General features: G+C 45.5%; 1 protein-coding gene across 1 annotated transcript in view; it reads left to right on the top strand.

Annotated features, from left to right (window-relative positions):
- Positions 1 to 12,058, top strand: part of LOC139564647 (synaptic vesicle glycoprotein 2A-like) — a 51,168-nt gene that overhangs the window by 22,150 nt on the left and 16,960 nt on the right. The gene's annotated exons all lie outside the window — the stretch shown is intronic.

Raw genomic sequence — 12,058 nt, 5'->3', positions numbered from 1 at the left:
CAATGAACGAGGGCTATGGTCCTAACACATTCAACTCATTCTCCGTTTTACTGGCATGCTGTATTATGCATGTTGTTTTTTATCGATTCGTTTTGTTTGTCTTGTTGCTTTTTGTTTGATGTGAGGAGTGAGGTCAGCGTATTGAATGGCGTGTTCAAAGGGGTATCATGTTTTTATAGCGCAGCAGGATTGAGAATGGATTCAAAAGAATCTCTCTCCATCACCATTACGTTCTCCTCTCTTGTTGTTCGGCCAAAAGTCATACCGATCCATATTGATTATTTTGTCAATGGTAGTTTTCGCTCTCATATTTAGATTAATTCAGTGAATGATCATATTCACTCCACATAACACTGACATAGAGATGACTCATTTGACATCCAGTCATGCATGTGTGGGTTCTTTTCTAGTCGACATATGGCATGTGTGCATGCTTTCGTATGTAATGGATGTGTAGGTATGGACCCAGCAGTGACACTCCCCCTCATGTGCTCTGGCAGGCGTATATGTTTGTGTTTGTGTCTCTGTGAACTGTATGTGTGGTCTCTGGCTGACGACTGGCTTGCATGTGTATCTCTCTCGCTCTCTCTCTCTCTCTCTATGTCCCTCACTGGGTCTCTGTATGTGCTGTGTTGGGGGAGCCAGTATGGAAACAAGGCCCTTGGTCTCTCCCCTGTTACACAACATGCCTGACTCATGCTGGAGTGCTTCTCTCATGTATGCCACTGTGCCGCCCATGGGTCCTAGTGTCCTCGCTGTTCCCTCCTCCCTGACTGCCATTGTGCTACCCTGCCCGCCGTTGTATTAGTAGGCAGAATAGACCGCTGTTAGTGTTGTCAGAGAGCCAGTCTCTTTAACCTGATGCACTCTGGCGGAACCACACAGTGTGTGTGTGTGTGTGTGTGTGTGTGTGTGTGTGTGTGTGTGTGTGTGTGTGTGTGTGTGTGTGTGTGTGTGTGTGTGTGTGTGTGTGTGTGTGTGTGTGTGTGTGTGTGTGTGTGTGTGTGTGTGTGTGTGTGTGTGTGTGCGGCAATGACCATAATATATTCACCCCTGCTGCACCCATCCAGCAGCGGTAAGCATCCACAATAGTTAAAGAGGTGAATTTGGAAATCGTGACACTGTGCTTGGAACATCCATTTTTTTTCACAAAAGACAGAAAGGTACATAGCTACAGATGCAAATGGAGAATCTTTGGTTGCCCTTTTACGGTAGTACTGTCTGCCGCTCAGCAAGAGATTTCTGGAGAACTGCTGGAGATGTAGCTGTAAGATTTCACTGTCAGACAGATTTAACACAGTTGAGCAGATACACTTCATTTCTACTGACATGCAATATCAAGACTCCATTTTCTAAAATGATACCATTGTGTCTTGTTGACAGTGTGGTTATATTCAAACCGTTAGTCACGGTGCCTTTTCTCTTTACCGTGGTTATGTTTTCAAGGTGGATGTTAACATAGCCATAACCTTGGGGAAATTCACATTGTCCCCTTTAGTCTTTTCATTGTGTGCTTGTCTCTTGTTTTCAGATAGCTCGGCTGGTAGCCCTGAGGGTAAAGAGAACCTTTCTCTCCCGGTGTCTCCTTGGCCTTTAGATAAACATGGCATAAACTGCTTAGCATATCAACGGAAGGGTGGGAGAGATGGAAGGAGGGAGAGAGGGATGATTAAAAAAGGGCTGGACCGTGACAGCAGAGCAGAGGTGTGTCTGTTTTACTCAGCAAAGCAAGGAGGAACATGGTTAGCATTTACGGGACTGTGAAGGCAGTGTGTTAGCATATTAGCAATGGAAGATGTAGAGCTTTTTTTTAGCAAGGGTAGAGTCATGTTAGCATTTAGTGATGCATGATGGATATAGTAGTGTATTAGAAAATGATCTTAGCATTGGTAGTATTATATTAGCATTTGGGATATTTTAGGGAACAGAATGTCCTATGTTCAGTGTGCAACATTTTAACAATATACAGTAAAGTAGGAAGCATTTTAGCTTTTGTAAAGAAACAGTAACACCCTGATAGATTTATACAGCTTTTTTACAAGGGGACAGAATTTGTGAGAGCAGTAGCATTTATTATTATTATTATTTTTTTAAATTTAATTTTATTCCCTTTTCTCCCCAATTTTCGTGGTATCCAATCGCTAGTAATTACTATCGCTACAACTCCCGTACGGGCTCGGGAGAGACGAAGGTCGAAAGCCATGCGTCCTCCGAAGCACAACCCAACCAAGCCGCACTGCTTCTTAACACAGCGCGCCTCCAACCCGGAAGCCAGCCGCACCAATGTGTCGGAGGAAACACCCTGCACCCGCCCCCCTCGGTTAGCGCGCACTGCGCCCGGCCCGCCACAGGAGTCGCTGGAGCGCGATGAGACAAGGATATCCCTACCGGCCAAACCCTCCCTAACCCGGACGACGCTAGGCCAATTGTGCGTCGCCCCACGGACCTCCCGGTCGCGGCCGGCTGCGACAGAGCCTGGGCGCGAACCCAGAGACTCTGGTAGCGCAGCTAGCACTGCGATGCAGTGCTCTAGACCACTGCGCCACCCGGGAGGCCCTCAGCAGTAGCATTTTGACTGTAATGGTGATGGTCAACTAAATCAACTGGCACAATGCTATGAAGGATCCTCTGCCCCTGGCTCACTCAAAAAGCCCTGTACGCTCTCGCAGAAAGAGGCTATTAATAGTGCCCCCTTAAACCCCCTTCCCACGCGCACGCACGCACGCACACACACACACACACACACACACACACACACACACACACACACACACACACACACACACACACACACACACACACACACACACACACACACACACACACACACACACATACACATAACACACTCCTCCATACACATAACACACTCTTCCATAGCCCTGCAGCCTCAGTGAGCTCTGTCACCATGCTGCAGCTCACAGATTGTGGACTCCCTCCTCTCATCACTCTCTCTCTCTCTCTTCTCCTCCTCTCCCCTCCCCACATCCTATTTTCTCTTTTGAATCATGTGGAGCTCAGCTGTCTGGAAGGCTCCTCCTACCTCTCTCTCTCTCTGGCTCTCTCTGGCTCTCTCTCTCTAACTGCCTCCCATGGGAGTCTCCCCTACTGTTTCCGTGATCCTCTTGGGTACAGTAAACAGATTCAACTTAGGTTAACAACAGCACTCAGAGTTGGCAGAATGATAACAGACCACCATTGGATGCAAGCCGGCACTACAGAATTAATATCGTAATAAACTCACTCAATTATGCATGAATGAAAAATAAACATTAGCGATGTTTATGAGTGCTACTTTAGGCTACTGTATGTTTCATCATGGGATCCGTAGCCAATATGCCACAATTTGTAAAATGCCTTATATGAAGTATGGAAGGGGTATTATGGCAGAATTCACAAGCCATCCGTGAATATCTCCTCAACTACAGCATTTTTTTTGTGAGTGTGGATATTTTATACAGTTGCCATTGGCAACCATTATTTTAAAATTGCAAATCATTTATTTTGTCAGATCTTCTATTTTAGACCTGTTGGCGTTTTTAATATTCTCCCGCTGTATTAGTAATAAAAGGCCTGTAGATGTATTTTTCAGGCCGTGTCAGACTGACTCAATTCACCAGGAACAATCTCTCACAACATTAAAAGATAAGGCATTTATCACACCCTATGTGATTTCCTCTGTGGCTGGGTTATTGCATTCCGGCCAGTCCCTGGGATATGCAGCTGACTGTGGCTGCAATAGCCTTGGTGGCTAACTTGACGACAGAAATACAGATATAGAGATTGAGGCTACTTTTGACCAGAGCCCTATGACCAAAGCCCTATGGGCCCTGGTCAAAATAAGTGCACTATACAGGAAGTAGGGTACCATTTGGGAAGCACTGAGCAATACAGTGAGTGCTAGGGTAGACTGAGGATCAGCACCACAGACAGCTCCCCCAGCAGAGCTCTGCTCCCCCTATAGGCCAGGGAAGAGAGGGAGCGAGGCACAGCCACCCAGGCCACTGGCTGCCACTGCTACTGCATTGCGGCGATGGCTTTCAAGCTCAGTCATCATCACCAGCTCCCTCCTGCCGCTCAGGCCTATTGTTAAGGCGGGGGACACACGACGGTGTTGACAGCTGCCTCTCTACACTGTCGCTGCACACACAGAGATAGAGAGGTCTCGTACACACCTCCTAGCACGAGGAAGAAAGTCACCTTCAGACCCATCTAGGCATTGTTCAAGACACACACACACACACACACACACACACACACACACACACACACACACACACACACACACACACACACACACACACACACACACACACACACACACACACACACACACACACACACACACACACACACACACACACACACACACACAGCTGAAGGGGAAGGCGGTGGGACACCCAACATCACACAGGTCTCTGACTCACCAACAACACAGTGCTTCTGTACTGTTAGTCTTGGTACCATGAAAGCGCTATTTCAACGTTAGCCAACACTGCATTCACCTGACCTCCAACACTAATTCGCTTCCTAGCCTTAGTGATGGATTAGCACAGCTGATATTATAGATCCCTTGTACATATTATGGGCTTGTTGACTTATCTGTGTGAATGGGCCCATAGTGTGGTTGGTGTGTATGAGTCATCGTGTTGGTGTATTTACACCACTGAGGTATAAAAAGAACTTGAGACTGTATGTCTGTGGTATACACACATACTACAGACATACAGTACACACAAGCGGGTCTGCATTGATGTCTGTGGTATGTGTGTACACATTGTGCTTGTGAGAAAGCGGTTAAGAGTGTTGGGCCAGTTACCGAAAAGGTTGCTGGTTCGAATCCCGTAGATGACTAGGTGAAAAATCTGTCCAGGTGCCCTTGAGCAAGGCACTTAGCCCTAATTGCTCCTGTAAGTCGCTCTGGATAAGAGCATCTGCTAAATGACTAAAATGTAAAAGAAGGAGAATCCTTTAGCAGATCTCACTCACCAGTGACTTACATTGGATTTGCTTATGCTGTATAATATACTGTAGGAGTGTGTGTGGATGTCTTCAAATATAATTTTTTATATACAGTACCAGTCAAAAGTTTGGGCACACCTACTCATTCAAGGGATTTCATTTACTATTTTCTACATTATAGGATAATAGTGAAGACATTAAAACGACGAAATAACACATATGGAATCATGTAGTAACCAAAAAAGTGCTAAACAAATTAAAATATATTTTAGATTTTAGATTCTTCAAAGTAGCCACCCTTTGCCTTGATGACAGCTTTGCACACTAGTGGCATTCTCTCAACCAGCTTCATGAGGAATGCTTTTCCAACAGTCTTGAAGGAGTTCCCACATATGCTGAACACTTGTTGGCTGCTTTTCCTTCACTCTGCGGTCCAACTCATCCCAAACCATCTCAGTTGGGTTGAGGTCGGGTGATTGTGGAGGCCAGGTCATCTGATGCAGCACTCCATCACTCTTCGTCTTGGTCAAATAGCCCTTACACAGCTTGGAGGTGTGTTGGGTCATTGTCATGTTGAAAAACAAATGATAGTCCCACTAAGTGCAAACCAGATGGAATCGCGTATCGCTGCAGATTGCTGTGGTAGCCATGCTGGTTAAGTGTGCCTTGAATTCTAAATAAATCACAGACAGTGTCACCAAAAAAGCATCCACACACCATCACACCTCCTCCTCTGTGCTTCACGGTGGGAACCACACATGCGGAGATCATCCGTTCACCTACTCTGCATTTCACAAAGACACGGAGGTTGGAATCAAAAATCTCAGATTTGGATTCATCAGACCAAAGGACAGATTTCTACCGGTCTAATGTCCATTGCTCGTGTTTCTTGGCCTAAACAAGTCTCTTCATATTATTAGTTTCCTTTAGTAGTGTTTTTTTTGCAGCAATTCAACCATGAAGGACTGATTCACGCAGTCTCCTCTGAACAGATGTGAGATGTGTCTGTTACTTGAACGCTGTGAAGCATTTATTTGGAAGGAAAGAAATTCAACAAATTAACTTTTAACAAGGCACACCTGTTAATTGAAATGCATTACAGGTGACTACCACATGAAGCTGAAACTAACCCTGATTCAGCTGACCATCCTACCCATGCTAGATTACGGAGACATAATTTATAGATAAGCAGGTAAGGGTGCTCTCGAGCGGCTAGATGTTCATTACCATTCGGCCATCAGATTTGCCACCAATGCTCCTTATAGGACACATCACTGCACTCTATACTCCTCTGTAAACTGGTCATCTCTGTATACCTGTCGCAAGACCCACTGGTTGATGCTTATTTATTAAACCCTCTTTGACCTCACTCCCTCCTATCTGAGATATCTACTGCAGCCCTCATCCTCCACATACAACGCCCGTTCTGCCAGTCACATTCTGTTAAAGGTCCCCAAAGCACACACATCCCTGGGTCGCTCCTCTTTTCAGTTCGCTGCAGCTAGCGACTGGAACGAGCTGCAACAAACACTCAAATTCGACAGTTTTATCTCAATCTCTTCATTCAAAGACTCAATCATGGAGACTCTTACTGACAGTTGTGGCTGCTTTGCGTGATGCATTGTTGTCTCTGCCTTCTTGCTCTTTGTGCTGTTGTCTGTGCCCAATAATGTTTGTACCATGTTGTGCTGCTGCCATGTTGTGTTGCTACCATGTTGTTGTTATGTTGTGTTGCTACCATGCTGTGTTGTCATGTGTTGCTGCCTTGCTATGTTGTTGTCTTAGGTCTCTCTTTATGTAGTATTGTGTTGTCTCTCTTGTTGTGTTGTCTCTCTTATTTATATTGTATTTATTATTTTTTTTTAATCCCATGCCCCAGTCCCCGCAGGAGGCCTTTTGCCTTTTGGTAGGCCATCATTGTAAATAAGAATTTGTTCTTAACTGACTTGCCTAGTTAAATAAAGGTTAAATACATTTTTTATAAAAAGCTGGTTGAGAGAATGCCAAGAGTGTGCAACGCTTTCATCAAGTTAAAGGGTGGTTACATATATTTTGATTTGTTTAACACCTCTTTGGTTTCTAAATGATTCCATATGTGTTATTTCATAGTCACTATTACTCTATAATGTAGAAAATAGTAAAAATAAAGAAAAACCCTGGAATGAGTAGTTGTGTCCAAACTTTTGACTGGTACTGTGCAGTCGTGGCCAAAAGTTTTGAGAATGACACAAATATTAATTTTCACAAAGTCTGCTGCCTCAGTTTGAATGATGGCAATTTGCATATACTCCAGAATGTTATGAAGAGTGATCAGATGAATTGCAATTAATTGCAAAGTTCCTCTTTGCCATGCAAATGAACTGAATCCCCAAAAAACATTTCCACTGCATTTCAGCCCTGCCACAAAAGGACCAGCTGACATCATGTCAGTGATTCTCTCGTTAACACAGGTGTGAGTGTTGACGAGGACAAGGCTGGAGATCACTCTGTCATGCTGATTGAGTTCGAATAACAGACTGGAAGCTTCAAAAGGAGGGTGATGCTTGGAATCATTGTTCTTCCTCTATCAACCATGGTTACCTGCAAGGAAACACGTGCCGTCATCATTGCTTTGAACAAAAAGGGCTTCACAGGCAAGGATATTGCTGCCAGTAAGATTGCACCTAAATCAACCATTTATCGGATCATCAAGAACTTCAAGGAGAGTGGTTCAATTGTTGTGAAGACGGCTTCAGGGCGCCCAAGAAAGTCCAGCAAGCGCCAGGACCGTCTCCTAAAGTTGATTCAGCTGCGGGATCGGGGCACCACCAGTACAGCGCTTGCTCAGGAATGGCAGCAGGCAAGTGTGAGTGCATCTGCACGCACAGTGAGGCGAAGACTTTTGGAGGATGGCCTGGTGTCAAGAAGGGCAGCAAAGAAGCCACTTCTCTCCAGGAAAAACATCAGGGATAGACTGATATTCTGCAAAAGGTACAGGGATTGGACTGCTGAGGACTGGGGTAAAGTCATTTTCTCTGATGATTCCCCTTTTTACGATTGTTTGGGGCATCCGGAAAAAAGCTTGTCCGGAGAAGACAAGGTGAGCGCTACCATCAGTCCTGTGTCATGCCAACAGTAAAGCATCCTGAGACCATTCATGTGTGGGGTTGCTTCTCAGCCAAGGGAGTGGGCACACTCACAATTTTGCCTAAGAACACAGCCATGAATAAAGAATGGTACCAACACATCCTCCGAGAGCCACTTCTCCCAACCATCCAGGAACAGTTTGGTGACGAACAATGCCTATTCCAGCATGATGGAGCACCTTGCCATAAGGCAAAAGTGGCTCGGGGAACAAAATATCGATATTTTGGGACCATGGCCAGGAAACTCCCCAGACCTTAATCCCATTGAGAACTTGTGGTCAATCCTCAAGAGGCAGATGGACAAACAAAACCCACAAATTCTGACAAACTCCAAGCATTGATTATGCAAGAATGGGCTGCCATCAGTCAGGATGTGGCCCAGAAGTTAATTGACAGCATGCCAGGGCGGATTGCAGAGGTCTTGAAAAAGAAGGGTCAACACTGCAAATAATGACTCTTTGCATCAACTTCATGTAATTGTCAATAAAAGCCTTTGACACTCATGAAATGCTTGTAATTATTCATTCAGTATTCCATAGTAACATCTGACAAAAATATCTAAAGACACTGAAGCAGCATACTTTGTGGAAATTAATATTTGTGTCATACTCAAAACTTTTGGCCACGACTGTACAGGGGGGCACCGAAACAGAGTCAATGTGCGGGAGCACTGGTTATTTGAGGTAGTATATACATGTAGTTAGAGTTATTAAAGTGACTATGCATAGATGACAACAGAGAGTAGCAGTGGTGTAAAGAGGGGGTGGGGCACTGCAAGTAGTCTGGGTTGCCATTTGACTAGATGCTCAGGAGTCTTATGTCTTGGGGGTAGAAGCTGTTTAGAAGCTTCTTGGACCTAGACTTGGCGCTCCGGTACCGCTGGCCGTGCGGTAGTAGAGAGAACAGTCTATGACTAGCGTGGCTGGAGTCTGACAATTTTTAGGGCCTTCCTCTGACACCGCCTGGTATAGAGGTGCTGGATGGCAGGAAGCTTGGCTCAGTGATGTACTGGGCCGTTAGCACTACCCTCTGTAGTGCCTTGCGGTCGGAGGCCGAGCAGTTGCCATACCAGGCAGTGATGCAAACAGTCAGGATGCTCTCGATGGTGCAGCTGTAGAACCTTATTAAGGATATGAGGACCCATGCCAAATCTTTTCAGTCTCCCGACTGTCATGGGGTGCTTGGACCATGTTAGTTTGTTGGTGCTGTGGACACCAAGGAACTTGAAGCTCTCAACCTGCTCCACTGCAGCCCCGTCGATGAGAATGGGAGCGTGCTCGGTCCTCTTTTTCCTGTAGTCCACAATCATCTCCTTTGTCTTGATCACGTTGAGGGAGAGGTTAGTGTCCTGGCACCACACAGCCAGGTCTCTGACCTCCTCGCTATAGGCTGTCTCGTTGTTGTCGGTGATCAGGCCTACCACTGTTGTGTCAAGCCAATGACTGATGTGGTGTACTCCTCAATGCCATCGGAGGAAGGAGGAACATATTCCAGTCTGTGCTAGCAAAACAGTCCTGTAGCTGAGCTTCTACTTCATCTGACCACTTTTGTTATTGATCTAGTCACTGGTACTTCCTGCTTTAATTTTTGCTTGTAAGCAGGAATCAGGAGGATGGAATTATGGTCAGATTTGCCAAATGGAGGGCGAGGGAGAGCTTTGTATGCATCTCTGTGTGTGGAGTATAGGTGGTCCGGAGTTCTTTTCCCCCTGGTTGCACATTTAAAATGCTGATAGAAATTTGGTAAAACTGATTTCCCTGCATTAAAGTCCCCGGCTACTAGGAGCGCCGCCTCTGGGTGAGCATTTTCTTGTTTGCTTATGGCGGAATACAGCTCATTCAATGCTATCTTAGTTCCAGCCTCTGACTGTGGTGGTATGTAAACAGCAGCAAAGAATATAGATGAAAACTCTATATAGATGAAACACCCATTCAGGTGTAGGATCTTAATTTGAACCAGTTTTCTGTAGCATCCTGCTGCAACAGGAAATGTGAATTATTATGTGGATTATAATGAATGCACATTTTTGTAGGGGTTGATACGTTTTAAGCAAGGGAAAATCAAGTCTGAAAGTCTTTTAAAGTGGAAAATGAAATTCTAATCTACGTGTTTTTCCCCCCTGCAAAGTTCTCCTGCAACAGAAATTAAGATCAAATTAAGATCCTACACCTGTATTCTGAGACGCTTGACACATATGTCCCCTGATGTATAATAATGTTAAAGGATACAACATTCTTTAATACATTTTTGTGGTAGAAGAAGCAATTGTGTATCTGTCCGATGAGACTCTCTAGTTAGCTAGATTAAGGATTGCTTGGAACTCTATCAAGAGCTAAACAGAATGAAATGTCAATGAATGTATTGATCCATACTATAGAATACAATGAAAGGAACAGTCTTGGAACCTCAAACCCTGGCAATTTGCCTGGCAAACTCATGGGTACACTCGCAATGGCTGCCTGGTATTGTGATGCAATCATTTCCATGGTAATGTAAACTGAGCAAAAAAGAAAGGTCCCTTTTTCAGGACCCTGTCTTTCAAAGATAATTCGTAATAATCCAAGTAACCTCACAGATCTTTATTGCAAAGGGTTTTAACACTGTTTCCCATGCTTGTTCAATGAACCATAAACAATTAATGAACATGCACCTGTGGAATGGTCATTAAGACACTAACAGCTTACAGACGGTAGGCAATTAAGATCACAGTTATGAAAACTTAGGACACTAAAGAGGCCTTTCTACTGACTCTGAAAAACACCAAAAGAAAGATGCCCAGGGTCCCTGCTCATCTGCGTGAACGTGCCTTGGGCATACTGCAATGAGGCATGAGGACTGCAGATGTGGCCAGGGCAATAAATTGCAATGTCCGTACTGTGAGACGCCTAAGACAGAGCTACAGGGAGACAGGACGGACAGCTGATCGTCCTCGCAGTGGCAGACCACGTGTACCAACACCTGCAAAGGATCGGTACATCCGAACATCACACCTGCAGGACAGGTACAGGATGTCAACAACAACTGCCTGAGTTACACCAGGAACGCACAATCCCTCCATCAGTGCTCAGACTGTCCGCAATAAGCTGAGAGAGGCTGGACTGAGCGCTTGTAGGCCTGTTGTAAGGCAGGTCCTCACCAGACATCATCGGCAACAACATTGCCTATGGGCACCAACCCACCGTCGCTGGACCAGACAGGATTGGCAAAAAGTGCTCTTCACTGATGAGTCGCGGTTTTCTCTCACCAGGGGTGATGGTCGGATTCGCGTTTATCGTCAAAGGAATGAGCATTACACCGAGGCCTGTACTCTGGAGCGGGATCGATTTGGAGGTGGAGGGTCCATCATGGTCTGGGGTGGTGTGTCACAGCATCATCGGACTGAGCTTATTGTCATTGCAGGCAATCTCAACACTGTGCGTTACAGGGAAGACATCCTCCTCCCTCAGGTGGTACCCTTCCTGCAGGCTCATCCTGACATGACCCTCCAGCATGACAATGCCACCAGCCATACTGCTCGTTCTGTGCGTGATTTCCTGCAAGACAGGAATGCCAATGTTCTGCCATGGCCAACGAAGAGCCCGGATCTCAATCCCATTGAGCACGTCTGGGACCTGTTGGATCGAAGGGTGAGGACTAGGGTCATTCCCCCCAAATATGTCCGGGAACTTGCAGGTGCCTTGGTGGAAGAGTGGGGTAACATCTCACAGCAAGAACTTTCAAATCTGGTGCAAGGCAACAAATAATATAACAAACGTGCAGTATTGCAGTGCTCAAGGCAACTATACAAAAACAAGATCCCACAAACAACAGGTGGGAAAGGCTGCCTAAATATGATCCCCAATCAGAGACAACGATAGACAGCTGCCTCTGATTGGGAACCATACCAGGCCAACATAGAAAAGGGAAAACTAGACTACCCACCCTAGTCACACCCTGACCTAACCAAAAGAGAGAAATAAAAGGTTCTCTAA

Source organism: Salvelinus alpinus, chromosome 35 (assembly GCF_045679555.1).
Source record: "Salvelinus alpinus chromosome 35, SLU_Salpinus.1, whole genome shotgun sequence".
In the NCBI taxonomy this organism is placed as follows: Eukaryota; Metazoa; Chordata; class Actinopteri; order Salmoniformes; family Salmonidae; genus Salvelinus; species Salvelinus alpinus.
This window is presented reverse-complemented; position numbering and strand designations above follow the sequence as displayed.